At 42.5% G+C, this 27431-nt stretch overlaps 1 protein-coding gene across 3 annotated transcripts in view; it reads left to right on the top strand.

The window, feature by feature from the left end:
• The window catches only part of hs2st1b (heparan sulfate 2-O-sulfotransferase 1b), a 236901-nt gene that overhangs the window by 84538 nt on the left and 124932 nt on the right, over positions 1 to 27431 (top strand). The window contains exon 2 of one of the 3 annotated variants that reach the window (XM_041208579.1): positions 12843 to 12917. The exons of the other annotated variants lie outside the window; for them this stretch is intronic. The gene's annotated coding sequence lies outside the window, so the exon portion shown is untranslated. The remainder of the gene's footprint in view (positions 1 to 12842; positions 12918 to 27431) is intronic. 3 annotated transcript variants of the gene reach the window in all.

The following is a 27431-nucleotide window of genomic DNA, read 5'->3' as shown; positions in this document are numbered from 1 at the left end:
TTTTCAGCAATCTTCAGCCAGAAGTGCCAAGTGGATGATCAATCTTGGCCTCCTCCGGTGGTCCCCAGCATCACAGATGCCAGACTTCAGCCAATTCGATTCACTCCACACGATATCAATAAATGACTGAAGGCCCTAGATAGTGTAAAGGTTATGGACCCTGGCAATATTCTGGCAATAGCACTGAAGACTTGTGTTTCAGAAATTGCCGCGCCCGGCGTCAAGTTGTTCCAGTACAGCTATCCATTAATATGGAAGATTGCTCGGGTATGTTCTGTACATACAAAGCAGGACAAATCCAACCCGGCCAATTACAGCCCCATCAATCTACCCTCGATGATTAGTAAAATGATGGAAGGGGTCATCAACAGTGCTATCAAGTGGCACTTGCTTAGCAATAACCTGCTCACCGACAGTCGGTTTGGGTTCCGCCAGGGCCACTCCACTCCTCACCTCATTACAGCCTAGGTTCAACCAATGACAAAGGTGCTGAACTCCTGAGGTCAGGTGAGAGTAACTGCCTTTGACATCAAGGCAGCATTTGACCGGGTGTGGCAACAAGAGCCCTAGCAAAACTGGAGTCAATGGGAATTGGGGAAAACTCTCCGCTGTTTGGAGTCATACCTAGCACAAAAGAAGATGGTTGTGGTTGTTGGAGGTCAATCACCTCAGCTCAGGACATCACTGCTGGAGCTCCTCAGGGTAGCGTCCCAAATTCCACCTTCAGCTGCTTCATCAATGATCTTTCTTCCATCATAAGGTCAGAAGTGGGGATGTTAGCTGATGATTGCACAACGTTCAGCACAGTTTGCGACTCCTCAGGCAGTGAAGCAGTCCATGTCCCAGTCTTGCAGCATTTGGACAATATCCAAGCTTGGGCTGATAAATGGCAAGTAACATTAGTGCTACACAGTGCCAGGCAATGACCATTTCGAACAAGAGAGAATCTAACCATCCACTCCATGATACTCAATGGCATTACCATCACTGAATCCCCCACTATCAATATCCTGGGGGTTACCATTGACCGGAAACTGAACTGGACTAGGCATATAAATAATCCGGCTACAAGAGCAGGCCAGAGGCTAGGAATCCTCTGGTGAGTAACTCCCTTCACTCCCCAAAGCCTGTCCGCCACCTAAACAAGGCACAAGTCAGGAGTGTGGCTGGACGAATGCAGCTCCAACAACACTCAGGAAGCTTGACACCATCCAGACAAAGCAGCCCACTTGATTGGCACCCCATCGACAAACATTCACTACCTCCACCACCGACACACTGTGGCAGCAGTGTGTACCATCTACAGGATGCATTGCAGGAACTTACCAAGCCTCCTTCGACAGCACCTTCTAAACCCATGACCACTACTATCTAGAAGGACGGGAGCAGCAGACACATGGGAGTTCCCCTCCAAGCCACTCACCATCCTGACTTGGAACTATATTGCCGTTTCTTCACTGTTGCTGGGTGAAAATCCTGGAACTCCCTCCCTAACAGCACTGTGGATATACCTACACCATATGGATTGCAGCAATTCAAGAAGGCAGCTCACCACCACCTTCTCGAGGGCAGTTAGGGAATGGGCAATAAATGTTGACCTAGCCAGCCACACCCCATGAACGAATAAAAAGAATTAAACAAAAAAAATGCCTTTTTAAAGGAATGCGAAGGCCATTCAGCATTTAAAATAATTTTTTTAGGTGAAACTGCATAAATACACGTTCAAATAATGTTCTATTTGCCACCCCCTTTGCACACCCCAAAAATTGTATGGCATTTTATTCAGATGCTGTGAACTGACTTGTGAATGTGTATCAAAGACATTCTTACTGGATTATAAGTTTCCTCCTCCCCACCTCACCAACACCCTTGATATTATGTGGTGTAATTGAATAAGCTATTTGTAACATTCGGGTGGAAATTGTAAAAGTGTTAATTTACATCAGTAAGGTGCTGTGCACATTTAAGCTCATCTCAGTTTTTACTTTCAACTTAAGTGCTTGGCATGCTGGTACTCTTGAATTAGTTATGGGTGCATAAATGATTGCATGATTTCACTTGTTAAATTTAGTATATTTACCAACTGAATTATCGGAACTCCATATGGAGTACAGTAAGTCCCCACAAGTTGTGTTCCTGAAAATCTCATCTTAAAACAACTTTAAGTGAATCATAGGTTCCTATACGAATCAGTGTTAAAACCAGCAGTTTGGTTTTCCAGATGAGAAATTTCCAAAGAAACCTATGTACGGATTGAAATGTTGTACTATAAATGTGCAGTACCATGCATTCCCAGCTGAAATAGCTTGCAAAACAATATAAATCACTAGATGTAAAATAAATACTGCACAGTTAGGTATTTTAGGACCTTTTGCAGTGTAAAAAAATAAACATTTTAAGTTGGATGCTGTACTTTCCTAAAAGCCTGCATTCTAAAATGAAGTAAACTTTAAAATAAAGTTTTAGAAATATAAATGAAATACAATATACTATGAATGTAAGAAAAAAATTACTCACCTGGTTTTGGATTGACCAGACTCCATCTAATGGTAGAAGTTAGTCTGTGCAGGTAGCAGCTGAAGTCCCAGGACTTGAGTGGGAAGAATGCAGAGAGGAGAAGCACCTGACAAAGTCCCCAGTGGTGGTAATGGATGAAGGGGACTTGAAAGTAAGAATGGAGGGTAGTAACGAGAGCTGGGGGAAAGAAGGACTTCAGCATTGAGGGTGGGAGGATGGGAAAAGGTAATCTGTGCCTGCAGGTCACAAAACAGAGTCTGTGCAAGCGGTGTTAAAATGAAATTGGCAGCGTCAAACAGGTATATTGTCACTACTTTATTAACAACATTAAAGGAAAACAATGTTAAGCGAGACAACACTAAGTGTGTATTTAGTGTATTAGCAAACTGTATGGATTAGGAAAATCCTAGTTTCCTGTGATTAAATCAATAAAAGAAAAGAATGGAAATACTCAGATCAGGCCGGATCCCTGGAGAGAGGAAAATAGATTTCATGTTTAAGGTTATCAGAACCAGTTCTTCATCTACTGAGTTGGCTGCTCTCAACAGGATCTGTAGTAAAACACTGGAATTGTCTCCTTTTGTTGAGGGGAAATCTTGCTTAGATTACTGAACAATTCTTGTGTTATGTAAATGTTAGTGAGGACAGGATAAGAATTGGCTGCTATGCTGCAGAAACATGTTGCAAGCCAGCATTCACTGTGTAGGCCCACACGTAGGGAATGATCACTTAGGCAAGCTACCATCTGATAATTAAGTGTTGTGTTGAACTATATCCCAGCATAGGTTGACATCTTCAGAAAGAGAAGGGAATAAGTTGGATTACATGGAAAATGCGAAACAACAGCTAGGAGGAAATCATGAAGTTCTGTTCATCTCTGTGACAAGATTTCCGTATCTCTCTTTTGCCTTGCTCACCTTCATTGCTTTCCATTTCTCTCCTGGTTTTTGACAAGGAGTTTACTAGAAACCGCTTTCACAGCCATATCTCCTTTCTCAGTGACTGTCTTCGTCTCCGACTTACCCCACGTGGATTTCAACTGAAATTCCACCCCTCATGTTTCGAATCCACCCAGGATTACAGGTATCTCCGGGACATAAAACGTTTCTCGGACTGCTGTTCCCGTCACATTCTGAGATCCACACTCAGTGTCATGCGCTGCCATATGAACACACTCGACCTCTCCCTCCAGCAGCACCACCGTACCCTTTTTCAAAGCTGCCCGTGCCCCCAGTTTCATTTTATTCTTTGTCTCATCCGACGCCTCAACAAAAAACTTTTTCTCTTTCTCTCAAGTGCTAAGGAACGCAAGCTCCAACAACTCATCGACACCAACACCCTCCACCCTTGCCTGTCCCTCCGTCCCCACCCCATTTTCCAATCCCAGCCCCAGCCGTGTATACACTATACCGCCTGACTTTCCCCTCTCCGACGCTGAACGTTCAGTGCTTAGCAAAGGACTTAGTTTCATACCCTTACGCCCTCACCTCAATGAATTTCAGGCCCGGCACGATGCTGAACTCTTCTTCCGCCGTCTTCGTCTCCGGGCTTACTTCTTTGGGCAGAAGTCCTCTCCCTGTTCAACGGATCCTTTTACCCATCTCCAATATTCTCCCTCCACCTGGACCCCTCCCTCTGGATTCTTACCTTCTCTTGATCTTTTCATTGAGAACTGTTGGCGCGACATTAGTTGTCTTCTCAATTTCTCTGCTCCTCTCACCCGTTCTAATCTCTCTCTCTCTATCTGAACTTACTGCACTCCGTTCTCTCAGGTCCAACCCTGACATTGTCATCAAACCTGCTGACAAGGGTGGTGCTGTTGTTGTCTGGTGCACTGACCTCGTAGACACTTCCTCCTACCTCTCCCTGGACCATGACCCCACCACTGAATATCAAGCCATTGTTCCCAGGACTGTCACTGACCTCATTTCCTCTGGGGATCTTCCTCCCACAGCTTCCAACCTGATAGTCGCCCTACCTCCTACCCAAAATCCACAAACAGAACTGTCCCGGTAGACCGATCGTGTCAGCTTGCTCCTGCCCCACGGAACTCATTTCTCGTTATCTTGACTCCCTTCTCTCTCCCCTTGTCCAGTCCCTTCCCACCTACTTCCATGATTCCTCTGACACCTTATGTCACATCAACAATTTCCAGTTCCCTGGCCCCAACTGCTTCCTCTTCACCATGGACGTCCAATCCCTCTACACCTCCATCTCCCACCAGGATGGTCTGAGGGCCCTTAGCTTCTTCCTCGAACAGAGGCCCGAACAATCCCCATCCACCACTACTCTCCTCCGTCTGGCTGAACTTGTTCTCATGTTGATTGGCTTGAAGCCTCCTCAGTGAGGTAGAAGCTCTCAATATAAAATTATTTCATTTTTCATATTTTTAGTTACAGAGCATCAACTAGAAGAACTAGGAAAAGCTATGCCAGTTATGAACAGTCTGTTTTAGCCTCAAGAGATTGGGCAGAAACACGGACAGAATACATGACTCGAGAATGGAGTTTGTGGTGCGGACTAACTACACTGGCTTGAATCTTTCCTATAGTACTGTATCCCAAGGCTCCGTTTGCATAACATCACATGAAATATTTGGCTCTGCCAAATAATGGTGTTGCCACAGCGTGGCTGCTGTATGTGCCCTACTGGGTGTTCTCATTACTTGTCTCTTAGTTAAGTGGCTATATGCCCCTTTTCTCTGGCCTTCTTGGCAAAGCCCCTCTGGAGGTGGGAGGAATACATCTGTTTTGTTGAGCGGCTGGTGGAATCTTAAAACAAAATCTCTCCTTTAGCACTCTCTTGAAGCAGAGTGGTAGATTCTGTAAAAGCTGCAGTGGTGGAGTTTGCAGGCAGTGTTAGCACTTAAGATACAGCTGCTGAGGGTTTATTTTATGACGGTGGCTAGACCGAAGTACAGTGAGCCAGCAGATCAGTTGTTAGAAAAATTATTGACCCTGCCAATTTTTAGGGAAGGTTGGTTGGGGTTACAGCTGGAGGATTTCCTGTGCATTTGGCTGGGGACCCTTACAGCTGCATTTTGGGAGCCAAAAATTAACCTCGAGAACAAAAGTGACATGCTGAAGTTACCTATTTATTGGAGTTTCCTCGAGATACTATGTTGCTGGTTTTTTTGCTTTTTTTTCACCTGTACACCTATTTTAATTTCCTTAAGCAGGAATTGGTGGCTGAGCCTGCAGCTCTCAGGATAAAGTAACTGCTTGAAGCACGATGTAACTGGAACTCTACAACTTTTCTTGTAATCTGAAACAATGCAAATTAGTCAAAATCTGAAAACTGAAATGTTTGGATGTAGGTTTTGTAAGTCACAACAACAAAATTTCTTGGCTGTTCTAGCCATGGAGCATGCAGAGCCAAATATTTCATGTGATGTTATGCAAACGGAGCCTTGGGATACAGTACTATAGGAAAGATTCAAGCCAGTGTAGTTAGTCCGCACCACAAACTCTATTCTCGAGTCATGTATTCTGTCCTTGTTTCTGCCCAATCTCTTGAGGCTAAAACAGACTGTTCATAACTGGCATCCTATCTGATCCCAAGATGCATTTCTAATTATATATTCACTCCATCACCAAAACCACTTATTTCCATGTCTGTAGCATGGTCCATCACAATCCCTGCCTCAGCTCAGCTCACTAATGACAGAATTTTGATGAAACTTGGTACACAAATAGGGTATAGCTTAAGGAAGAACTGGTTAATTTCTAGTGAAAATACAGATCCAGATCCTTGAATTTTTTAAAGGATCTGTTAACATTGGCAGATAGGGCGAATTGACATTTTTTTTAGAAGGTTGTGGGTTATTTTGTTTAGTGTGTTTGTTGATTGTTTTATAATTGTCTCAGCTGCTATGGTAGAGTTTGTCACAGCTGTCAAAATGTGAGCAGAATTTTCAGAGCAGGTTTTTGGTTGTTAATTGATTTGAAGCCTCCTCAGTGAGATAGAAGCTCTTAACATAAAATTATTTCATTTTTCATCTTTATAGTTAAAGAGCATCAACTAGAAGAAATAGAAAGAGCTAATTAATTGTAATGACATTGAGTTAACACAGCGAAGCTGCAGTATGCGCTGTACTGAGTGCCCTATCATTTCTGGCCATTTGTAAATGCTTGATTTTAATCATTCCATTATTGGCAGCTGTGCCTTTAGCTGCCTCATGGGCCTTGGGCTTTTTCGCTATTGGTTATAAGAACATAAGAAATAGGAGCAGGAGTAGGCCATTCGTCCCCTCAAGCCTGCCCTATCATTCAATGAGATCATGGTTGATCTACCCCAGGCCTCAATTCCTGTTTCGTGCCAGCCCCTGATAGCCCTCAACTCCCTGATATTTCAAAATCCTATCTAGCTCCTCTTTAAATACTTTCAGTGATCTAGCCCAGAGAATTCCAGACATTTACTATCCTCTGAGAGAAGAAATTCCTTCGCATCTCAGTTTTAAATGAATGTCCCCTAGTTCAAGATTCCCCCACTCGTGGAACCATCTTCTCAAAGTCTACCCTGTCAAGCCCCCTCAGAATCTTGTATGTTTCAGTAAGATCACCCCATACTCTTCTAAATTCTAATGAATAAAGGCCTAACCTGTTTGGCCATTCTTGATAAATCAACCCCTTCATCCCAGGAATCAGCATAGTGAACCTCTTTTGAATTGCGTCCAATGCCAGTATATATTTTCTTAAAGATGGGTACCAAAGCTGTACACAGGACTCCAGGTGCGGCCTCACCAACACTCTGTACGGTTGTAACAAGACTTCTTTATTTATAAACTCCAAACCCCTAGCAATACAGGCCAAAATTCCATTTGCCTTCTTACTTGCTGCACCTGCATGTTAATATTTTTGGTGTTTCATGCACAAGAATACCCTGATCCCCCTCTGTTGCATTTTTTGGAGAGTCTGACCATTTAAGTAATAGCCTGCTTTTTGATGATTCTTACCAAAGTGCATGACCTCACACTTTCCTACATTAAACTCCATCTGCCAAGTTTTTGCCCACTCACTCGACCTATCTATATCCCCTTGCAGAAATTCCTTATGTCCTCATCACAACATGCCCTCCCACATATTTTTGTGTCATTAGCAAATTTGGATACATTACACACTGCCCCCTCCTCCAAGTTATTAATATAGATAGTAAATAATTGAGGCCCTAGGACTAATCCTTGTGGCTGTCCACTAGTTACGCCTTTCCAACCTGAAAAAGATCCATTAATCCCGACTCTGTCTTCTGTGTTAACTAATCCTCAATCCATGCTAATACACTACCCCCAATACTGTGAGCACCTATATTAGAACCAGAGAAACATAGAAAAGTTACAGCACAGAAGGAGGTCATTTGGCCCATCTTGTCCATGCCAGCCTGAGAACACCCAGGTGCCCTTTCTAATCCCACCTTCCTGCACCTGGCCCATAGCCCTGCAGCTTACAGCACTTAAGGTGCAGATCCAGGTACTTTTTAAACGAGTTTAGAGTTTCTGCCTCTACCACCAACTTGGGCAGCAAATTCCAGACACCCATGACCTTCCTCATGCCCTCTCTACACCTTCTGCCACTTATCTTGAATCTATGTCCCCTGGTTCCAGAATTCTCCACCAAGGGAAACAATTTTATCCTGTCCACTTTATCTATTCCCTTCATAATTTTGTACACCTCAATCAAGTCACCTCTCAGCCTTCTTTGCTCCAAGGAAAATAACCCCAACCTATCCAATCTCTCCTCGAAGCTACACTTTTCTAACCCTGGCAACATTCTTATAAACTTCCTCTGCACACTCTCCAGAGCTATTACATCCTTGTAATGTGGTGACCAGAACTGTACACAATACTCCAGTTGTGGCCTCACCAGTGTTCATTCAATTCCAACATTATATCCTTACTTTTATATTCTATACCTCTGCCAATGAAGGAGAGCATTCCATATGTCTTCTTTACAACGTTGTCTACTTGAACTTCTGCCTTCAGTGACCTGTGTACTTGTATGCCAAAATCTCTCACTTCATCTACCCCTCTTAGTATATTCTCATTTATTGTGTATTCCCTGTAACTGTCTGACCTCCCTAAATGTATGACCTCACACTTCTCTATGTTAAAATCCATCTTCCACTTTACCGCCCACTCCACCAACCCATCTATATCATTTTGGAGATTATGGCTATCCTCTACACTATTCACTACTTGGCCAATCTTTGTATCATCTGCAAATTTTCCAATCGTGCCCCTGATGTTCACGTCCAAATCATCAGTATACAACAGAAACAGCAAGGTCTCAACACTGAGCCCTGTGGAACACCACGTGAGACAACTTTCCATTCGCAAGGGCATCCATTGACCATTACCCTTTGTTTCCTGTTACAAAGCTAACTTTTTATCCAGTTTGCTACATTACCCTGAATCCCATGGGCTTTTACTTTCCTGACCAATCTGCCATGTGGGACCTTGTCAAATGCCTTGCTAAAATCCATGTACACAACATCCACTGCACTACCTTCATCAACCCTTCTTGTCACTTCCTCAAAGAATTCAATCAAATTTATGAGGCAAGACCTTTCTTTAACAAATCAATGCTGACCATCCCTTATAGTCCATGCCTTTCCACATGACAGTTAATCCTATCTCTCAGGATTGATTCTACTAATTTGCTCATCACCGATGTAAGACTAACTGACCCATAATTGTTTGGCATTTCCTTTGATCCCTTTTAAACAATGGAACTATGTTTGCATTTCTCCAGTCCTCCGGTACCTCCCCTGTATCTAGTGAAGATTGGAAAATCATCCTCAGAGCATCTGCTGTCTCCTCCCTGACTTCCTTCAGCAGCCTTGGAAACAATCCATCTGGCCCTGGTGACTTATCAACTTTCAAGGATTTCAGCCCTTCGAGTACTTCCTCTCTCTCTATGGCTATCCCATCCAATATCTCGCAGTGTTCTTCCTGGACTACTATATCTATATCCTTTTTATGCAATAACCTTTTGTGTGGCACTTTATCGAATGCCTTCTGGAAATTCAAATATGTTACATCTACCGGTTCCCCTTTATCAACTCTGCTTGTTATATTCTCAAAGAACTCTAGCAAATTTGTCAAACATTATTTGCCTTTCACAAAACCCTGTTATGTCTGTTTGATTGCGTTAAGCTTTTCTAAATGCCCCGCTATTTCTTCCTTAATAATGGACTCTAGCATTTTCTCAACAACAGATGTTAGGCTGACTGGCCTATAGTTCCCTGCTTTTTGTCTCCCCCCCACTTCTTGAACAGGGGTGTCACATTAGCGGTTTTCCAATCCGTTGGGACCCTCCCAGAAGCCAGTGAGTTCTGGAATATTTCAACGAATGCATCCACTATCTCTGCAGCCACTTCCTTTAAAACCCTTGGATGCAGGCCATTAGGTCCAGGTGACTTGTCTGCCTTTAGTCTCAATAGTTTGTCAAATACTTTGTCCCTCGTGATAGAGACTGTTACAAGATCTTTCCCCCCATTAGCTCCTTGCTTATCTGGTATCTTTGGGATGTTTATAGTGTCCTCCCACCGTAAAGACCAGTGCAAAATATTGGTGTAAATTATCTGCCATTTCCCTGTTCCCCATTACCAAGTTTCCAGTCGTATCCTCCAAGGGCCCCATGCTCACTTTAGCTACTCTCTTCTCAATATATCCATAGAAGCCCTTGCTGTTTGTTTTTATATTTCTTGCCACTTTACTTTCATAATTAATTTTCTCCCTCTATTAGCTTTTTAGTCACCCACTGCAGGTTCCGAAAAAAAATTCGCAATCCTCTGGCCTACCTCTAGTTTTCGCCGCTTTGTATGCCTTAGTTTTTGATTGGATACTGTCCTTGACCACCTTTGTTAACCACGGGTGGCTCATCCTTCTCGTCGAGTCCTTCTTTTTGACCAGGATATGTTTTTGCAGAGCTTTATAAAATATCTGCTTAAATGTCTGCCACTGCTCATCCACTGCTTAATCTATTTTCCCAGCCCACTTTAGACAACTCTTTTTTCATACCTCTGTAATTGCCCTTATTTAAGTTGAGGACACTAGTTTGAGACCCGAGTTGCTCACCCTCAAACTGAACGTGAAATTCCACCAAGCTGTGATTGCTACTCCCTATAGGAGCCTTAACTACCATATCTCTTATTAACTCTACCTCATTACACATTATTAGATCTAAAATAGCCTGTTCCCGGGCAGGTTCTGCAATGTATTGCTCTAAGAAACAATCCCTGATGCACTCTACAAATTTGTCTTCCATGTTACTCCTGCCAATCTGATTTGTCCAGTCAAAATGCAGATTAAAATCAACCATGACAATTGTAGTGCCCTTCTTACACGCCTCCATTATTTCCCGATTTATACTTTGTCCTACAGTGAGGCAACTCTTCGGGGGCCTGTAGACAACTCCCAGCTGTCACTTCTCCCCCTTGCTATCCCTTATTTCCACCCAAACTGATTACACATCACGATCTACTGCACCTACATCACTACTCACCACCTCACTAATGCTTTCCATTATTAACAAATATATTCCACCTCCTTTTCCTTTTTGCCTATTTTTCCAGAACGTTGAATACCCTTGAATATTGAGTTGCCAGTCTTGATCACCCTGCAACCACTTCTCTGTAATAGCTGTCAAGTCATATTCATTTATTTGTTTTTGTGCTGTCAACTCATCTATCTTGTTGCAAATGCTGCGTGCATTCAGTTAAAGAGTCTTAAGCTTTGACTTTTTACCATTATTACTCACTCTGGTTCTAATTTCTGCTGCACTCTCCTTATATTTTCTGTCCCTTCCTGTCACACTTTGATTATCGTTCACCTCCTCACTGCCCTGCACCTCTGCTCTGTCGTCTTTAAAAAAATTTTTTAAAACTTCCCTTCAATTAAACCCTACTCCCGCTAATTAGTTTAAAGTCCTATCTACAGCCCTAGTTATATGATTCTTCAGGACACTGGTCCCAGCGTTGTTCAAATGAAGCCCATCCCAAAAGAGCAGCTCTCTCTTTTCCCAGTATTGGGTGCCAGTGCCCCCTGAATTGGAACCCATTTCTCCCACACCAATCTTTGAGCCACACATTCACCTCTCTAATCTTAGTTACCCTACACCAATTTGCACGTGGCTCAGGTAGTAATCTGGAGATTATTACCTTTGTGGTTCTGCTTTCTAATTTAGCCTCAAGCTGCTCATACTCCCTCAGCAGAGCCTCTTTCGTAGCCCTAACTGTGTCATTGGTACCTACATGGACCACCAAAACTGGATCCTTCCCCTCCCACTCCAAGTTGCTCTCCAGCCCAGAAGAGATTTCCTTAACCATGGCACCAGGCAGGCAAAACAGCCTTCGGGACTCTGACTTTGCTGCAGAGAACAGTACCTGTTCCCCGAACTATGCTATCCCCTATTACTACAACATTTCTCTTTTCACCCGCCACTTGGATGGCACTCTGTATGATGGTGCTATGGTTAGTTCACTCATCCTCCTTTCAGCCTGTGCCCTCGTCCACGCCGGGAGGCCAGTGTGGGAAAGAGAGCACGTGTGGTGGGGGCAAACCTTGGGGAGAGCGGTGTAATGGTGCCAGCGTGAAAAAGGGCCCCTTGAGGGACACCCCACTCCTGCCCGAGGTCTGAGCAGAATTACCTGCTGGGCCTCCCCAACCCCTCCAACTCCTCCTGCCTGCCTCCAAACTCAAGCCATTTGGGAAGTGGTCTCAATTGGGCCAATGGTGGGTAGGCTGCCCTGGGACTCTCTCACCCCATGCAAAATTGTGAACAGTTGGGAATGGGCAGGAGGGCAGTGGGAAGACCACCTGGGAAAGTCATCTGCAAATTTACCAGTGGGGCAACCATAAAATTCTGCCCTTGATGTCAGTCTTTGTTTCCTAATGGTCCTGTCAAGTGCTGTAGGAAGTTTTACTATGTTAAAGATGCTATGTAAATGCAATTGGTTGCTGATCTGTAAACTCTTGATATATTTGTCAACTTTCTGGTCAAATATTGTGGCCTTTTTCTCCTAAATAAGCTGAACTTATTCAACGAAGCACAATTATTTAACAGTTCAATTTTGCCACCCTTTTGTGGTCTTTGGAAAGGTGGAAGGAAAAGGAAAGCTTATGAACAACCTTGGATGTTGTAAGACAATTCAATTCTCAAAAACCAAATAAGGTTGCAGCCTCACCTGTTTATTGTGTTTGACGTCATGTGCCTCAGCAGTGAACATAGGAGAAATGAACTATATCATGCTTTCCCATAGAAAGAAATATAATCTTCGTTGATCCTTTTGACCCTGACACACTTGTACAAATTGTTATGTTTTCATAGGTCCTTTATAGTCCTGCTCACTGTCCTTGCTGATTCATTCTGTCATTAGTGTTACTGTGAGCAAAGCCCTCTGAAGTGAGTATATTCCTACAAAATAACAGATGCTAGTTTGTTTACCATCCTGGTCTATTGTCCTATGTCCTATCTCTGATCTCAAAAATGCCTTGGCTAACCTGTTTCACAATGTAGGGATAAAAATAAGGAATCAGGTATGAATCTCACATTGTGCAATCTATAATCCTGTACCTCAGCAGAAGCTAAATTGTACTTTGAAAAATTAAACCCTTAAGCATCCTGGGAATTACCAACTTCAACCATTTCATTATTTATAGCTACAGCACAAATCTATAAACTATAAGCCAAAAAAAAAGAAAATCTTTAATCATAAGATTAAAACAAACCCTAATCATAGTTACCTATCCTTATTTCAGAAGCAGCGGCTGCCCTCCCATATTTCGAACAACTTCTGTAGTACACCGTACCAGTTTAGGTGCACAACCTGTGTTTTGATTTATGTCACTTTTTTTATTAGCTTACTCTAAAACCTATGATTTGTGAAACCGATCAAGGTCTTACAATGGACCAGCTTATATTAAACTGTAAAGAGCCTGGAAAATCATTTTTCTTCATTTGCAGTTTGATGGCTTCCATATCATACCCAGAATGTGTATCCCATAAACAATGGCTAACAAGGGCACACTTCAGTGATTCTTTAAGTATTATTAATGGAAAAATTTTACTAAATGGTATTTTGCTGAATGAATATGATCTATTATGGACAGATACAGATGGTTGTAGTTTTAACTACTTTTGATTAAAAACAACTGTTTGTTCATGACTGTTTTATGTTGGAATAAAGTCCTTTCCTGTTTGCTAGTAAAAGATTTTTAACTGACAAAGGTGTTGTCAAAAGTATGACAGCTATTTCCTGCAATAATGTGTTTCTAAGAATTACAGAAAATGTTAATCATTATTTTAAAGCATACTCTAAGCAATGTGTTTGTTTTACTACTTTAATTCTGCAGTAGTCCAAAATATACTTAGAATATCAATCCATGTTATTCTGATTGTTATGACCGAGCAGTTGGTAAAGCTGAGTTATTGTTTAGAAATCCCAGAGGGAAACTTTTTAAACAACTGTCATAACCTATAATTTAAAATGTTATGTTTGAGTTGAAATTCAGGAATTATACCACCAGTTCTCGATGTTTTATATTAAGCTAAATGAAATATTTTATTCATTTACACAAGTTAAATATATACACATGGCTACAAATTACTACGATCATAACTTTCTACAAATTCCCAAACTGATCTCCATTAAGGCACCAGCAACCCATAAACTTAACCACCGTAGACATAGACACCAGGCAAAGCGTTTTCATTTTACGAATTCAAAATTAGGTTTTTTTCACTTTGGTTTCTGGGGAGACAGTTGGAGGCTTACAGCTGCTTTTGATCTCACAGAGCCTCTGCTTTACACCCAAAACGGTCATCTCGTTATACCTAGCACAGCCCATTGAATGTAAGTTCTCATTGTATCACCAACCTCTTCTAACAGTAAAACCCCTTTCATAGCACCAATTTTATTAGCAATATAAACATAGTCCATGGTCTCTGCTGACTAGGTGGTAGTTTTCACTCTACTTGAATGCCTGATTCAAAAAAATGCAAATGCACTCACTCTCTCAACATATCAAAACTAGTACACATAAAAGCACCCAGACGGGCTGGCTTTAATCCAATTAAGACACACCCAAAGACTAAACCTCTATTTTAAAAGAAAAATCTTTCCCAGTAATAGTAACTCTTTTGAGTACAAACACGTTTCCATCTGTTTCAGATGAAGTTACATTGTTTCATAGTTTGCCATTGTAAGATTTGAACTCTTGATCTTAGGGTTACAAGCCCAGTACCATAACCACTTGGCTACTTAGGCCAAGCCCTTCCCAGTAATAGTATATGCATTAATAGCTTCATGATACTGATGATCTGGAATTTGGTACAGACTTGCTTGTCTAATTTGATTCAGGGAGCCAACCAGGAGCTGTCTTAATGTGCACCCAGATTTCCTTTGCATGAATCACTAGTAGTATTGCAGCATATTATCATGTTGTGCAACCCTATGATATTTTATTATGCTTGCAGAATAATAGGGGTGTAAGAGATAACATCAAGACCATGGTGTTATGATGTCCGTAGAAACCTATTAACTTGTTGCTGGAGGTCATTGGTAACGGTTGTTGGCTTAGTACAAAGAGGAGAAGAGTCAATTCTCTCTTAACTCAATTCACTTTATTCATCTACATATAGCTTATACGCCTGGTTAAATACAGACAAGCAGCTTACAGCAGGTTATACAGTTTTTTTATACACAAAACTAGGATCTAAACGTACACCCACTAGGGTTCTCTGACACTCTGAGTGGTCACAGAATATAAAAGCTAATAACCGAAAAGGAGAGCTGACGCTGACCAGGCATTCCGCTCCTGCGATGGTTAGTCTCCGGAGTTCTCGCTGGCTCCATGCCCAAAATTCTTCATTCTTATTCCGAAATGTTATCTTTCTAAGCTGTGCTGTCTCTCTCCCATTGGATTTGGCCTGCTTGCCTTGCCTGTGGCATCTTCTCATTGGCTTTGTCCCAAGGACTTAGGTAGCATTACCTCGTTACTCCTTTCCTAAATAAGGACTTGTGTCTTATCTCATTCCCTTTGTTCTTCAAGAAACTCAGCTACTTCAAACCGGTTCCAGCCAGCTTAGGCCAGTGACTGGAATGAGATTACTTCAGGTCAAAAGTTGCTTTTGCCTGTGTCAGCAGTTCAGCTGCAGCCCCTGGTCAACAAACTTTTATAGAGAAATTCGAACTTCCATTTATCAGCAGAAAGGATGAAACATCAAGATTTCATGTTTTAAAAACATTTTACTATAGCAAATGACTTTTAAAAAACACTATTGAAGAAATACCATTTTCTTGCATAGACAGCTTTACTTTAAACTATAGAAATAAACAATTTCTTGGTACTTCACAATCCCCCCAGAATTACAAGTCTCATAGCAAACAGTTCACAGTTGCATCCAGTGGGTTGCTTCCTTTCTACTTTCCCAACCGGGTAACTCCTAATCCCAGAGCTGCCTTTTACTCTGAGGGTTAGATTTTTTCCTCAAGCTGCAAGTTAGGCAAATCTCCCAGCCTCTTTTAATTCCTCACAAATTTGGTCTTCAAACTGAGCTTGAGTTTCCACCCACATTCTGTGCAGTGAACAATAGAGTCAGCATTTTATCTGCTTAAGGTGCAGGCCTGGCTATTTCTAACTTTTACTTGCTCTCTACATTTCAGTTGGCTGCAGACTACCCATAACCAAACTACAACCCATCTCTGATATTTGTAGGGATTTATAGGGAAGCCTGTAATCTGATCTCAAATGGCTTCCTTGCCATCTTCCCCATGACAACGGGAAACAAATTGGCTCTATATCTAAGTAAAAATGCTTATCTCTGATCTTGACTCTCATCTTAGAGGTAAAGGAACAGTTTACAACACTGCTGTTTACAACTTAATAGCTAGAACACCTCTTTTGAGACCTTGAAGACTTAGGGCCTGCTCATGGTAAATTCAATGCCTACTGGCATTGTCTGCAAGCATATCTTGTACCTTCCTCCCAATAAAACAACCAGGAGTCTTTCTTGAATCTTTAACAATTAAACCACCCAGGCTTACTGTTAGGCAGACTCCAGTGCAAGTCACTTGACCCCTTTCATCGGTCCTACACCTAAAGTTATTGTCTCAAAACATAGTGGTCTTAGAAAGCAAAAGATACAGCCCTAAAACAGAATATTTTAATCCGTTGTTACAATTGTAAGGTTTAAGATGAGCTCCAGTTTTAATGAATGCTGTTCTGGGATTTTTACTGATGTTTTGGAGTTTCAATTCCATAATTGTTCTTTGGAAACAATAAATGATTGATCTTTATTTTCTAAACTATAAATCTCTCAGAAGTGTCCATTATGACGAGTTCTCTTCCCCTTGATGTTTCGTCATTGTTGTAACTGTAATGTGTCTCATTATCTTGGTCTCAACTTGATGTGCTTTCTAAAGTGGAAAAAAAGGAGTTTTGTGTAAATGTTGAGTTTTCTTCTTATCGTGTCCATGGACAGTCTATACGTGGCCCAGCCAAAACTGGACACATTTTTGCACCTTGTTGTTGAATTCGGCAAGATCTGCAACAGTGCAGGGTTCCTCTAGCGATAGACATTGCAGGAGATGTTGCATAGTCTGTGGCTCAGTTCCACATTCACAACTTGTCGGGCTGGTTGTATATCCCCATTTGCTTAGTGATTTGCTGAGTAATGTTAAGTTGAGCCTCTTAAATTTATGATCCAATTTGTATTCATGTTATGGGCTATGGGCAGAAATACTTGTTTAGGAAGACAGAATTTTATTTTCACTAATATGTTGTCTGGAATGCAAACATTCAGAAAAAAAACTTGCAGGGTCTCATCGTATTTAAAGTCCGGTCATTTCTTTCTCTGTCTTCCCTGCTCTTTAAAAAAAAACACCCTAGTGATCTTTAAGCAATTAAAGCTATTAAAATTGGCCCATTGGTTTTTCTTCAAAGAATTTTCCAAAACATCCAAATAACAACTGAAAAGAGATACTGTGAAAGGAGATTATAGTATACAAGGCTTAGTTACCTCCACTCAGATTGTATGTCCAGTAGCAGCCTTTTGCCTTGTAAGACAATGGTTTGCACTGTGATGGTCAACTCCTGTGTGTTAAGCATTGCTTGTTGTGGCTCAGGAGCCCCACTCTGACATGGCAGCCTCTGCCACATTTGCTCCAGAGGAAGATGTGGGCTAAGAAGATGCACCCATGTGCTGGTCTCTCTTCTGTGGGCCCTCTTCTTGGTCAGCTGAGCTCATTTTCTGTTTGCCTCTTACAATGCCTCACAGTCAGCCTCCAGAGGTCACGGCCATCAGCAACTGTCTTCCAGCTGTCAGTGTCAATGTGCGCCATCTTCATACCTTGTTTACAAGTGTCTTTGTAGCAGAGTTATGAAGGCCCAGGAGGTTGTGACCCAGTGGCCAGTTCACTGTACACAGAGTCTTTGGGTATACAGCTGTCATCCATCTTATGAACATAAGTCAAGCCAGTGCAGATGTCATTGGCTTTACAATGAGTGTATGGTGATAGAATTTTCATCCTCTAGAGCCTCTGAGTTGGTGACCTTGTCCTAGAAAGAGATACATCTGAGAACTGTTAAGCCATTATGTTGTCCAGGTCTCACCAGTGTAGAGGGGTGCTCTGAAGATACTCTGTTTGGTGTTCTTGGCCAGGTTGCTGTTCCAATCACAGAGGCCTTAGGCTAAACATCCGGAAGGCAAAGGTCCTATACCAGCCTGCTCCTACGGTGCAACACTGCCCCCTGACTATCCAGATCCATGGCAAGCCATTGGGTAATGTGAATCATTTCTCAGACTTGGGAGCCACCCCTCAGAAAGGGCAGACATCAACAATGAAACTCAAAATTGCCTCCGGTGTGCCAGCACAGCCTTCGGCTCTCTGAGGAAAAGTGTTTGATGACACAGATCTCAAATCTTGCACCAAGCTCATGGTCTACAGGGCTGCAGTACACCTGCCCTTCTGTACATGTCAGAGATGTGAAACAATGTACAGCAGACACCTTAAATCCCCGAAGAAATATCACCAATGATGCCTCTGCAAAATCCTGCAAATTCAGTGGCAGAATAGGAGCTTCAATATCAGTGTCCTCTCTCAGGCCAACATCCTCAGTATTGAGGTATTGGTTATGGTTAATTAGCAACATTAGGCAGGCTACATAATCCGCATGCCTGACACAAGACTCCCAAAACAAGCTCTTTACTCCGAGCTTTGGAAATGGTTACCAGGATGGCAGAGGGAACTTTTCGGGGACATCCTCAAAGCCTCCCTGAAAAAATGCAACATCCCCACTGGTCTGAGAGAATCTCTTGCCTGAGACCGCCCAAACTGGAGAAGAAATATCATGGATATGCCAACCATTTTGAGCATCTTCAGATCCAGGTTGAGGTCAAGTGCACACAGTAAAAGGACCGTACCAAAATCTGCGCTTCCCACCCACTCACCTCATCAAGCACTACCGGCTTCTCCTATAGCAGAATGTGCGGATCCAACGTTGGATTTTTCCGACACATCAGGACCACAACCCCGGAATGGAAAAAAGTCATCCTCAGTCCCCAGGGGGCTGTATAAGAAGTTATTCCACACTTGGCTTGGGCATAACAGCTTCCGCTTTTGTGATTTTAGCATCAAGTGACAGATTGCTAGCTACTGTGGAGTCTAGATGTGTGAAGCCATCAACAGCCTCCAATGTCACATGGTCACTGTTGCTAGATGGCGGTATAGCAACAATTTGGACCCGACATTTGTTTTCTTGATGCTGATAGTCAAACCAAGTTCTTCACAGGCGTGAGTGAGTCTGTCCGTTTGCTACTGAAGGCGTCCCTTGGTATGGAATGCTAGTGCGGCATTGTCACCATAAAGCAATTCTCTGAGACTTGGTGTATCTTTGTCTTAGAACGAAGACAAACAAGGTTGAACAGCTTTCTGTAAGTTCTGGTATGTATGTAGACACTCTACATATCTGAAGGCATATTACAGCAACAAAGAGAAGAATATGCCAAGTGTGTCTGTGCCAGAACACAACCCTTTTTGATCCTACTGTAAATTCCAAAGGTTCCAACGTTGCCCCCATCAGAACTGACCTTACCCATCATGTTGCCATGGAAAGAGAACTCCTTCTATTGTTATGAACAATGTATAATTTTATGTTGAATCTATTGAAAGGATATTCGCAAGTTCCATTGACTGATACAGCCAAAGAAATATCAGTTTTTCTAACCCTGGATGGCATTTATCAATGCAAAGTCATGCCTTTTGGAATGAAAGATGTACCAGCAACTTTTTAAAAATTAACCAACAAGGTGATTGAAGGATTATGTAACTGTGTGATTTGGTTGCGTTCAACCAAACCTGGGAGGAACATTTACACTTGAACGGATTGTTTGATCGGTTACAAAGAGCCAATTTGACCATAAACTTGGCAAAAAGTGAATTAGCCAAAGCAGAAGTAATTTATTTGGGCCACGTTGTGGGACAAGGCCAAAAAGCACCTAGAGAAGCAAAAATGAGGGCTATTTCGGAGTTTTCAGTGCCTAAGACAAAACGAGATTTTGGGATTATATTGGCATAAGTGAATTCTCTTGGAAGTTTCTTCCGAATTTCAGCACTGCAATGGGTTTCCTGACAAGCCTGGTAAAGAAAGACAAGAAACTTGACTGGACAGAGGAATGTCAAAGTGTCTTTGACAGCTAGAATGCTGCACTGACTATCACATCGTTTTTATCAGAGGCAAATTATGAGAAACTGTTTAAACTGGCTGTTGACATCAGTAATGTAGGTGTTGGTGCAGTTTTATTACAGGAGAATGAGTTGGGGATCGAATGGTCAATTAGTTACAGAAGTTGAATTCTTGCCAGGAAAGGTATTCAACTGTGGAAAAAGAAACTTCAAGTTTGGTGTTGACTACAACATATTGAAATCTACATCTCTAACAACCCCGCAGAGACTATTATTTATATGGATCATAATCCTCTAGGCTATTTCTTTCTGTTCTCTTCAGCTTCACTGCCCTCACCGCAGCCAAAGCAACTCAAGGTTTCTACAATCTTCAATTACGACAGCAAAATTTCATACCAAGAATCTGAGACTATTTTGTTGGAGCTTAACGCTACATCCATATAATTTGAAAATTATTCATGTTGCAGGAAGAGATAATATCCTAGAAGATGCTTTATCAGGAGTTTAAATGTGGAGGAACATGGATGTTGTAATCAGAATGGACTTGTGCAAAATATTTTTGTTTAATTTGTATGCTTGATGTAAACGGACTTGCCACTGCTAGAGTAAGATCTGTATAATTAAGATAGAGATAGTGATAAGAAGGGATTGTTTAATAGAAAATGAAAACTCCTCTTAAAAATGTCTTTTTTTTTCCTGTAGGGAGGTGGTATGAACAATGTGTGTATAAAATGTGTATATATATTTGTAGTGTGTTAAGAAAAGTAAAAATGATTTTAGTTTTGTTCAGGTTTTGTGCCTGAGTGTCTGGATAGACTTGTGACTAAAAGATCAAGTCTTTTTGGTATGTTTGTGTGTGTACATCTTGAATGAAGCTTTACAACCCTTCAAGTTAGAGATGGGTTAAAAGGGATTGAAAGTTCAATAATTCTGAAGAAAGGAAAAATAAAACTTGACTAAAACAAAAATAAAAATACCTGGAAAAACACAGTGCATATGACTCTTCAACAGAACTAAGGAAAAATAGAAAAGGGGTGAAATATAAGCTGGTTTAAGTGGGGGTGGGACAGGTAGAGCTGGATAGAGGGCCAGTGATAGGTGGAGATAACCAAACGATGTCATAGACAAAAGGACAAAGAGGTGTTGAAGCTGCTGATATTATCTAAGGAATATGCTAATAAAGGTACATGGGGAGAAGGGATTGAAATGGGCTAAAAGGCAGAGATAAAACAATGGATGGAAATACATTTAAAAATAATGGAAATAGGTGGGGAAAGAAAAAAATATATAAATTATTGGAAAAAAGGGGGATCAGAAAGGGGGTGGGGATGGAGGAGAGAGTTCATGATCTAAAATTGTTGAACTCAATATTCAGTCCAGTAGGCTGTAAAGTGCCTAGTCGGAAGATGAGGTGCTGTTCCTCCAGTTTGTGTTGAGCTTCACTGGAACAATGCAGCAGGCCAAGGACGGACATGTGGGCATGAGAGCAGGGTGGAGTGTTGAAATGGCAAGCGACGGAGGTCTGGGTCATGCTTGCGGACAGACCGAAGGTGTTCCACGAAGCGGTCACCCAGTCTGCGTTTGGTCTTTCCAGTGTAGAGGAACCGCATTGGGAGCAACGAATGCAATAGACTAAATTGAGGGAAGTGCAAATGAAATGCTACTTCACTTGAAAGGAGTGTTTGGGCCCTTGGACGGTGAGGTGGGGGGGGAGTAAAGGGGCAGGTGTTGCACCTTCTGCGGTTGCATGGGAAGGTGCCGTGGGAGGGGGTTGAGGTGTAGTGCATGAGAGCAGGGTGGAGTGTTGAAATGGCAAGCGACAGGGAGGTCTGGGTCATGCTTGTGGACAGACCGAAGGTGTTCCACGAAGCGGTCACCCAGTCTGTGTTTGGTCTCTCCAATGTAGAGGAACCACATTGGGAGCAACGAATACAGTAGACTAAATTGAGGGAAGTGCAAGTGAAATGCTGCTTCACTTGAAAGGAGTGTTTAGGCCTTTGGACGGTGAGATGGGGGGAAGTAAAGGGGCAGGTGTTGCACCTTCTGCGGTTGCATGGGAAGGTGCCGTGGGAGGGGGTTGAGGTGTAGGGGGTGATGGAGGAGTGGACCATGGTGTCTGGGAGGGAACGATCCCTGCGGAATGCCAGTTTGGGGTGTCGGGGGGGAGAGTGTGTGTGAAGGGAAGATGTGTTTGATGGTGGCATTGTGCTGGAGTTGGCGGAAATGGCGGAGGATGATCCTTTGAATGCGGAGGCTGGTGGGGTGATGTGAGGACAAGGGGGACCCTATCATGTTTCTGGGAGGGAGGGAGAAGACATGAGGGCGGATGTGTGGAGATGGGCCAGGCACGGTTGAGGGCCCTGTCAACCACCGTTGGTGGAAAACCGTGGTTAAGGAAGAAGGAAGACATGTCAGAGGAACTGTTTTTGAAAGTGGCGTCTTCAGAACAGATGCGACGGAAGCGAAGGAACTGAGAATGGGATGGAGTCTTTACAGGAAGCGGGGTGTGAGGAGCTGTAGTCGAGGTAGCTGTGGGAGTCGGTAGGCTTGTAATGGATATTGGTGGACAGTCTATCACCAGAAATGGAGACAGAGAGGTCAAGGAAGGGAAGGGAAGTGTCAGAGATGGATCATGTGAAAATGATGGAGGGGTGGAAATTGGAAGCAAAATTAATACATTTTTCCAGGTCCAGGCGAGAGCATGAAGCAGCACCGAAGCAATCATCGATGTACTGGAGAAAGAGTTGCAGGAGGGGGCCGGAGTAGGACTAGAACAAGGAATGTTCCACATATCCCATAAAGAGACAGGCATAACTGGGGCCCATGCGGGTACCCATAGCCACACCTTTTATTTGGAGGAAGTGAGAGGGGTTAAAGGAGAAATTGTTCAGTGTGAGAACAAATTCAGCCAACTGGAGGAGAGTAGTGGTGGATGGGGATTGTTCGGGCCTCTGTTCGAGGAAGAAACGGAGAGCGATCAGACCATCCCGGTGGGGGATGGAGATGTAGAGGGATTGGACATCCATGGTGAAGAGGAGACGGTTGGGGCCAGGGAACTGGAAATTATTGATATGACGTAGGGTGTTAGAGAAATCACGGACGTAGGTGGGAAGGGACTGGACAAGGGGAGAGAGAATGGAGTCAAGATAGCAAGAAATGAGTTCCGTGGGGCAGGAACAGGCTGACACAATTGGTCTGCCGGGACAGTCCTGTTTGTGGATTTTGGGTAGGAGGTAGAAGCGGGCCATTCAAGATTGGGAGACTATGAGGTTGGAAGCTGTGGAAGGAAGATCTCCAGAGGAGATGACGTCAGTAACAGTCTGGAAACAATGGCTTGATGTTCAGTGGTGGGGTCATGGTCCAGAGGGAGGTAGGAGGAAGTGTCTGTGGGTTGACGCTTAGCCTCTGCGAGGTAGAGGTCAGTGCGCCAGACAACACCAGCACCACCCTTGTCAGCAGGTTTGATGACAATGTCAGGGTGACAATGTCAGGGTTGGACCTGAGATAATGCAGTGCAGCAATTTCAGAGAGAGACGGGTTAGAGTGAGTGAGAGGAGCAGAGAAATTGAGACGACTGATGTCATGCTGACAGTTCTCAATGAAAAGGTCAAGAGAAGGTAAGAATTCGGGGGGGTGGCTCCAGGTGGAGGGAGAATATTGGAGGCGGCTAAAAGGATCTGTTGAATGGGGAAAGGACTCCTGCCCAAAGAAGGGAGCACTGAGATGAAGGTGGCGGAAGAAGAGTTCAGCATCGTGCCGAGCCCACAATTCATTGAGATGAGGGCACAAGGGTATGAAACTAAGTCCTTTGCTGAGCACTGAACGTTCAGCATCGGAGAAGGGAAGGTCAGGGGGTATGGTGAATACATGGCCAGGGCTGGGATTGGAAGACGGGATGGGGACAGAGGGACAGGCAAGGATGGAGGGTCCTGGATGGGTGTTGGTGTTGATGAGTTGTTGGAGCTTGCATTCCTTTGCACCTGAAAGAAAGAGACAAAGTTTCTTGTTGAGGCTTTGGATGAGACGAAGAATAAAATGAAACTGGAGGCACAGGCAACTTAGAAATAGGGTGCAACAGTGCTGCTGGAGGGAGAGGTCGAGTGTGTTCATATGGCAGCGCATGGCACTGAGTGTGGATCTCAGGATGCGACGAGAACAGCAGTCTGAGGAGCGTTGTATGTCCTGGAGATACCTGTAATCCTGGATGGGACTTGACTTGACTGTTGGCCTAGCGACAGTGATCCAGTGACACAGCCACAGAAAAGGCAGGAGTCGAGAGGGACTGCTTAGAGTGTGTGTCAGAGAGAGAAGACAGGGATTTGAAGCCCTCTGAAGAAAAACATCAAGGCTAGTGGGACAGTAGATAACTGAATAATCAGTTATGGGAAACAGTAAAGTGAAAAGTTTAGTGGAGGTGCTACTGGAAGACTGAGTTTAGGGAACTCATTTGTTTGATCTGCAGGTGAAGAAACATTGGGTTTATAGTGCGGTTTTTAGGTGTCTCGGGGAGAGATACAAGTTGGTTGAGAAGCAACAAGTGGATGCTCAGAAATTTACCGGAAGAAAACAGTTTGTAACTGTGCCAAACGAGAAACCTTTGTTTCAAGCTACTGGTAACTCTTCACTGATTTATGTGTTTGTAAAGATATTGTTGGGGTAAAGGAATAGTGGGAATTTGAATGGTGGCCTTGTGTTTCTATTGAGATCTTTCCAACCTTTTTATCTGGTGTAATATAGATCAATTTTCTTAAATATTCTTTGTCTTAAAGGTTTATCAACAGACTCCCGTGAATTTGTTCAATAACTTTCCTCCACAGTTACTAAAAATAAAGTTAGGAGCTAGCAAGCCAGATTTCACTCTGAGACCTGACTTGTCCAGTATTAACAGCAGCTGGGATTGTAACACTTTCCACATCCAAGTAACCTAAAACCTTTCAGAAGGAGACACCAGCTACACCAAAAATGATTTTTCTGTTGTTAATTCAGATTCAGCCAGGTTTGGATAATGAATTTGGCATTAACTTTTGCTCTTAGTTTCATTCACAGTAATTTGCTAAACCTATCTCTTCCAAGGTGTTGGCCTTGGCTCTGGTAGCACTTCCTCCTCTAAGTCAGAAGGTCACATATTGAAGTCTGATAGAGATTTAAGCATGTAATCCAGACTAACACCAGTGCACTTCCACACTGTTGGAGGTGCTGTCTATTGGATGAAGTGTTATTGTTGTAACTTATGTGACCTGGCTGCTTTGTTTGTATCTATTACAATAATGATCACGCTTTATTGGTTGTGAAGGGTTTTGGAATATCCTTAGAATGTGAAATGTACTTTATACATGTTCTTTCTTTGAATTTAATGATTCATTGATTCTCTTTACTGGCTAATCAAATATCCATTCTGGTTCACATTTACCCAACATTGTTAATTCTTCCCTTCACTTGCCATTCTCTTTCAAACTCACATCATCAACTCATTACTCAGAACACTTTTCTCAACTCATTTTCCCCTCTCAAGCTACCACCATCTTGATCCTCTCTTTTCCTCTTAAATTCTAAAAGGTGTTATTGTCTCACAGCCTATACTTTTGGATAACTTTGAAAATATTTCCTTCACTGTAAAGTGCTTAGACATTGTAAAGGGCATCATATACATGCTCTTTTTCTTTGTTGCTCTCTCTTTTTTATTTCTTTCCATCCCTTCTTCCAAAATTTCCTCTTCAAATCTCTTTCACCTTTTTCATTACACTGGGACTCCTCTGGGTGAATTCACAAATAGCATTTATTGTGCCTGTAGTCAAGTTGCATTATTCCCTCTTGGCTTTTTTGCAGTATTTGTTATGGTTGACCATACAATCCTCCTCTTCACTTTTCTCTGTATCCCAGCTCTATGGGACTGCTCTTCCATTGTTCTGTTCAAATCTATTCAAACACAACAAGCAAAGTCTCTCCAGCAAAGACTTCTCCTCCAGTCTCTTTGAGAACCCTAAAAAGGTTGTCCGTGATTACTTCCTCTTCCTCATTGATGTGCTGCCTCTTGATGACATCATTTGAAGGTAGATGTTCCCTTTAATACTTATTTAATACTTTATAGCCAGCACGACTACCTCTCTGCCACTTCACTTAATCGCTTGACAATCTCTTTGCTGTCAAAATGTCATGCCCCTCTGATTGCAAGACTTGGATAAGTCAGTTTCTTCAAATTGATCATTGGCAAGACTGAAATCTTTGTTTTCAGCCCCACCTTTAAACTACCCCTTTATCATTGATTCCATCTTCTGTGATCACACCTGGTTGAATCAGACTATGTGGACCCTTGATGTCTCACTTAACCCAGGATTGATCTTGAAATTACACCCTAGTCAGCATAAACACTTAGTTCTCCCTGCTGCTGCAGATGCCTCTCTTAATGCTTCTGTTAACTCTGGACTCAATTTCTCCAATTCCCTCTTGCCAGTCTCCGAGACTTCATAAACTCAAACTTGTCTGATTATTTCCACTGACATACACGCACTTGCTTGCTCTCTCAAAACCTTGAATTTTAAATCCTCATCGTAAATCTGTCCTCTGCTTCACCCAACGCTATCCAGTAGCTCTACACGCACCTTTCAGCTTTCCAAATCTAACCATTTCTGCTTCCAGACTTCCTTTCACACCATTATTGGGCAAACCCATCAGTTGTCTAGGCAGTTCTTTGTGGAACTTGCTCCTTAAACCCATCTTCCTTTATTTTTCTCTACCTTACAAAACCTTTTCAAAACTCATCCTTTCAGTCAATCTTTTGGGCATTTTTTCTCACTTTGGTACCACGGTGCCAAACCTATTTCTTTCTGTTCTGTTCAGCTTCACCGCTCTCACCACAGCCAAAACAATTCAAGGTTTCTAAAATCCTTATATCCTACAGTTTCTGTGCTGTTGTAATTAAGTATAAATCCAACTTGTAGTACCCCAAAATTCCATCACCTCAGCAGGCATTACTTCATCTTGTTTCTCTCAGCAGCCCTGCCCCTTCACCCCATTCCTGGGGAAAACATGTGCTTTATTGCTCATTATTATGTAATTATCTAACTTTCATAGACCATTCATAAAAGAAGGAATCTACTATCTTTCAGAGTGGACAGTGGGTCAGAGAGCTATTTTTTTAAAAAACGAATCAGCTTATTTTGGCTTTCAGTAAGTTGATCTTGCTTGTCTGACACTGGCTATTCTTTTACATTTGATTTGAAAATATGCTGGTA

The sequence above is a fragment of the Carcharodon carcharias genome, chromosome 16, assembly GCF_017639515.1.
Source record: "Carcharodon carcharias isolate sCarCar2 chromosome 16, sCarCar2.pri, whole genome shotgun sequence".
Classification (NCBI taxonomy): Eukaryota; Metazoa; Chordata; class Chondrichthyes; order Lamniformes; family Lamnidae; genus Carcharodon; species Carcharodon carcharias.
Note: the sequence above shows the minus strand (reverse complement) of the source record. Positions and strands in the feature narration are given on the sequence as shown.